This window comes from Struthio camelus, chromosome 3 (assembly GCF_040807025.1).
Source record: "Struthio camelus isolate bStrCam1 chromosome 3, bStrCam1.hap1, whole genome shotgun sequence".
NCBI classification, from domain to species: domain Eukaryota; kingdom Metazoa; phylum Chordata; class Aves; order Struthioniformes; family Struthionidae; genus Struthio; species Struthio camelus.
The window spans coordinates 105,734,720-105,740,719 of NC_090944.1; positions in this window are offsets into that span (position 1 = coordinate 105,734,720).

Consider the following 6,000-nt stretch of genomic DNA (forward strand, 5'->3'; position numbering starts at 1 on the left):
ATCATTTTCCTCTTTTTTCACCCCCACCCCCCACCCCAAAAGTGAAATACACTGCACTTATGTTACTGTGATGTAGTCAGAAGCATCTGGGTCTCCAGATCGTGGGACACTGAAAAGGGAGCTCTGGACCAATACCAAGAAAATTCTGTTCTTTAGGAACATTATGTGGTGTATTGAGCCAAAAATGGATAAAGTCTTCCTGTACATTTAATGTCTCTGTCATCGAAGGGATTTCAGAGTTCGGTTTTAGGTTTTCCAACAACTGCTTTTCCTTTCCAGAGGAAATTTTGTATTCTGTACTTTTTTCTTAAAACATTCAGTTTGAAGATTTTTGAATGGAAGCTTTGGGAAATATTCTTGACTATTCATTAAAACGAGCTATTTTGCTGGTGGTGGTTTTAAAACTCTGGGTATCAGTGCTCACTCACATACTTGAGCAAAAGTGATTTTTAAGTAGTTAATCAGTAAACACTGATGAGATATATGAAACAGAATTTTGCTAAGAACAAATACATAATTATCCCAGCATTGCTTTTGTGTCGTGTTGTCATTGCCTAGATTCGTTAGTACGCAGTACAACAAAACCAATGGGAATCAACAGGACCGTACTATGTTCATAGTGGGCATGCACTGGTGCACACAAAAATTAGTAGAGTTGCAGAGATAGACAGACATCAGCAAGTGCCTGGCTTGCTACCACTTATGCAAGGTACAAGCCTAAAGCTAAAAATTGGATGCACTGCTCAGTTCAGTGTCTATGTTTAGCTCTGAAAGAAACCTCAGGTTGAATTAAGTTGCATCTGCTGTACAGTTATATTTAGTATGCCGCTTTACCTGTGGGTTATATAGCCAGAAGAACTTGTACTGTATCTCCAGACGTATTAAAATTTAGCCATGTCTTACCTCTCTTTAGTTCCCAGATTACCGCTTCAACGTCACTTTGCAAATGAAATCCTTCCCTCTCCTGTTGGTCCACATTTTCATGCTCTCTTGTCCCGGCTGATGGCAGAAGAAAAAGGTCCAGGTTTGCAGGTCATTGCCTCAGTCCTCCCCCCTTTACCCCTTAGCTGGGCCAGAAGGCCTTCAAGGCCACTCCTGTCTAACAATGCTTAGGTGCTTCATTATAATCCTTTCTCTTAATGCTTTATTACACTTAAAATTTTGGAATGCACATTCAGTCTAAGGCAAAACTATCTATCTCCCCAGTCGATCGGTAGCAATCTCTTTAGGCCAGCGATGCCTTTCACAGCATATAAGACAAGGTTCTTGGTGAAACCTATGCCTCTGTGTCCTGTGGACAAGTTACTAATGTATTTTGCTGTTGCTGACTGACGTCACCTGCAAAGTGGCACTCGTTTCATGGTCCAGGTCATTCAGCAAAGGTTCCTCTCATCCCTCCGTGAAACTCAGTGCAGAGTTAGAAGACAACCGTGGTCTTTCCTTCAGTACAAAGAGTATCTGGGGCCTTTCGGGCTCTCAGGAAGTTTTAGGGAAGGCACCACCCCAAAGCAGCCAAGCACAGGCAGGCGTCAGGCAGCCCTGAGCAGGGGCTGGAGGCGCTTTGGCACCAGGGCAGGTGGGCTCCTGGAGAGGGACAGGCGACAGCCCAGCTGTGGGCTGCCTGCCGGCACTGTGCCATGCGAGAGCAGGAGGACCAGAGCCCTGGAACAGGAAAGCAAAAATCTTGCAGCAAAGAAATTCAGAGGACATTTCTGTACACGAAGCTTTCCCTGTGATTATCATCCACCTCTCTACAACCGCCTAGTTTAGCACACCTGCTTATGACCACTAGGTGGTAGCAAAAACGCGTTGTTGGGAAAAGAAGGGTTTCCGGAGCTCCTCTCGTCACCCCTGGCGCGACCTTCCCTCCCCGCCAGCGCGCCCTGGCCCTCCGCGGGGCTGACCCGGAGTCCAGCTGGTGCGGCTGGAAGTGCTGGAGAAAGACCTTGAGGAGCTTCTGCTCTATAGCTCCTGGGCCAAGGTCTTCCTAAGACACAAAAGCTTCTCAAACCTCAGGAAGACGAGAGGAAGGCAAGCTGTGCAAACGTTTTGCTGTTGCAGAACTACAAAGTAGGTAGAAGGGAGTGCTTGGGGACTTTCGTCACTGAAAGTGTCAGGAGCACTGTGTTGCCATGCCCTTCCAGTGGTGCTATCTGACACACAAGCTGTCAAAGGCCTAGATGTTTCCGTGTTCAGCTTGTTTCCTTAGGGATTTCACATGCGGCAGGGTCGTCCCTAGGGGATGTCCTAGAGCAGGCCAAAGGGGAGAGCAAAGTAAAAGCAATTCATAGTGTCCTCATGGCACTATTACTTCATTTTAAAAGTGCAAATAAATAATAAATTAACTGAACTATCTGTTGGGATGAGGATTCAGGCAAAATCTTAAAGAATCAGATACTGATGTCCTTCTGCTCCACATCTGTAATACTGTCAGCACTAGAGCTGGGTGAAAAAATACAGAGGTTCTGATCCCATGGAAAGTTCTGTCCCTGGGAAAAGGAAAATTCAGTATTCTTGAAATGGAAGATATTTTGTGATGAAAAACACAACAGAGCAAGAGAATCGTCTCCAAGTAATTAGGGCACTCACATGGGGAAAGAAATTATGAAATTTCTCTGGTAAATCCTTACCCCAATTAATTCAGGGCAGGTGCTTGAAATTTTGAGGGGTAGTTTTATCAGAGGCTATAATCCCTACATTAGTGCTTTTTGGTCACCTCATGGGACATGGCCACGCAGTCTGTCTCTATCTAGCCTCTGATTATTTCCAGGTCTTTTTCAGCCTAGTGATCTTAATCACCAGGGTATGGGAAACCTCTTCTGTTGAAACATTCCTGCAAGACGTTTGGATTACAGAAAAGTGTCTTTTCATTGGAAAAATGCTCCAGGAACTCCTGGCCATCTCTATTCAATGGAGCAGGAAGGCCATGTATCCGGAGTAAAGTAGTAAGCAAGCGTCCCCCAAAATAAGCAAGCGATAGGAGACTGTGCCCAGGGAAGTGGCGATCCGGAGAATGCAGCGCAGCAGCCTGGAGACCCTCCTGTACACATACAGTGTCCCAGCTTCCCAGCCACCACCAACGCCCGGTAGAAAGGGTGGCAGAATGGCTGTGCAGTCACTTAGTGCCAGCCAAAAAGCACCCAGAAGCCTGCAATTTGTTTTCTTTCTCCAGCTCCTCAGTGTTAAAGCCACACCAGCTCAGGCTTCTTCAGAGAAATCATCACAGTATAATTTAGTTCTTATTGTTCCAAAAGAGAAAAACAGAACAAGGAGAAAAACAAGACAAAGCCAGTAATTCTTAATAAAGCACATTTTCCAAATTTTTGCTCTTGAAATATGTACTAAATCATCAAACAGGACCAACTATATTAGGTATTTGTTCCTGCAGGCTGCTTAGAGGATTGGTTCACAGGCAAGGTAATCAATAGTACATATTTTTCATGATCTTTGCAACATCCTAGAGAGAGTGTTTTTGCAAGAATAAACTGTTCAGCAATTTCTCTAGTATATTAAACACAAGCAAGCCTCTCTTGAATGTCAGGCACTCCTGTACTTCTGCTATTTACCTTTTTTTTTTTTTAAGTGGACAATATGAAAAAAAATCCCTGGTTTATTTGACCATTGCATAGCTTCATACCCTCTTCACCAGAGGATAAGCTTGCCTTGGACCCAGTCCCTGTGGCACTTCCATTTCCTCATATCAATTGTTATTTGTCACAGTTCCTGCACTTAAGTTATAACCTAGTCCTGCTCCTTTTTGTGATTTCACCATAAAAGAGAATGATTTAAATCAAGGTAAATACATTTCTGTTACTAGAGTGGGCTTCACAAAGGCTTTTCCTGACGTCAGATCTTCTCTAGTCTCTTGACAAACACCATTGCTCTTGTAGATGAAAGTTTTCCCACTAACAGGATATGTAGCCTTTCACCTCTGAGATGCTGTTTTGAATCCAGTCCTCCTTAGCTGCCAAGCAAGTGTCAAAGAGCAGCAATTTAGATTTCAAAAGCTGAAGGATCTTGATCTAATTTCCAGGGAAGAGCATAGAAGGATTTGTCCCCTTTCTTTTGAGACTGGCCTTGCAAACAAAGAGTTAATAACCAGAAACTAAAGCTAGACCAGTTAAAAAAAAATTCAGTTAAGGAATAAAGCGCAGATTTTCAGTAAGTCAGGCAGTGAAGCAGCTTATAGATTTAGTGGAACCTTCCTTAACTTTTAAGACTTTACAAAAAGTTAAGATAACAACTATTCTTCTGGAAAAAGAGCTACAGGATCGATGTAGCTGGGCAAGTCTGTGGATTCCAGGCAATTCCTGGGCAAGACTGTGGATTTGGTCAGGGGCAGGGGCCTGTATCCAGAGAGCAGATGCTCGTGGAAGCACCGTGACCCTCCCTTCTGCTTATCCCAGCATCGTGGGGTGAGTGACTGCAGCACCCTCATCAAAATTTAAAAATTGCTTGCCTCCACACTGATGCCTAGCAGCGTTCCTCCAAATCAGGTTAACATACAAAGCAGGAAAAAAACCTTCCCTTGTTGCATGCCCAAACCATACTTATCCCACAGTTGAAAAGAGTATGCTGTTATCCCATTTTTCATGGCTGTTGGCCCAGGAGCAACAGCAGTAATAAAATCTTATGCCCCATGCAATTTCATTAACCTGGTTCAATCTTCAACTGTGACCTTTGCATCCTGAAGTGTCCCTCTATTTTCTCCCTAACAGCAGCAGATACACAAGGTTGTCATTGCATAGTTTTTCATTACAGATATGATACAACTCTGTTTTTCCAGGGCTCCAGAGCTTTTGGGTAAGCCCAGAGTCTGGATAAATGGGGATGCTGGCCCCCAGTGCAGAATCTAGTGTCTGCTGAACACGTTGTGCTGCCTAAGTAAGAAAAAGAAAGCATCCTAAACAAAAAGGAGACCATGAAAAAAGGAAGCAGAAGGATAACTTTGATCAAAGTTAAATCCATAGGCTTTGACACACAGGAAAAAAGGAAAAACAACAAAAGCAACTCCCACTCTCATCATGCATGGAGGCAGGCAAGAGAGCTGCTCTTCATGTGTGGCATGTACCATGCTGGGGGAATACAGGTGCAGTGGTTGGCTCTTACCAGTCCTTCCAGAGGAACTTGCAATCTCTGCTTTTTTTTTTTTTTTTTTTTGATTAAGGGATGATGCCGGCTGCTGTGGCACCTCTCTGCTGAGCCATTATACTGTCATGTCAGCTGCAGTGAGCAGACTTGGTTTGGGGTCATTTTTGATTTCTCCATCTACAAAAATATCCTTTTGGTTCTAGCAGGTTTCCCGCTGTTCTTCCTGGTGAATGCTGAGGCAAAGAAACTGCTTTTTTTCCCCAGCACAATCTACATCTTCTGTGAACAACTTCCCCTTGGCTTAAACAGTCTCTCACAGACCTTTTGGTCCTAATATAATTATAAAAGACATTGCTGATCTTCACATCTTTTGTTGCCTTCCTGTCATTTCTGTTTTTGTTGACCTTTTCCCACCATTTTCCCAATTTTTTTGGCTTGGTGATGTTGCGCTGATCCTGCTGATTTATATGTCGTACTGTGTCTTTATCTGTTCCACACCCCAAGGCTGAGGTAACTGTCCGTTTTGTGCTCATCCAATACTTCTGACTTGGTAATAAATTTCTTGACATCCCTATTATTCAACTTTCCCACTCCAAGTCTATGCTACACTGTGCTCAGCAAAGTTCTAAGCCCTTCCTCAAAAGGTCAATGGAAGTCATGTTTGTGGATATCAAGAAAGAACTTGGCAACAAAAGCTTAAGTTTTTCCATATTTTACTTTGCGGAAACTTAAAAATAGAAATATAAAGAGAACTGAAGATTTTTGCCAATCCACGTTTCTAACTAGTTCAAGGATGTTTATTACTTTAGTGACACACGTTTTCACCTGTATTCTCAGTCTTGAAAGAGCCAGGTAGGTATTTCTCACAAGAATAGGACGACTGGGTATCACGTGAAGTCAGTAAGTGTT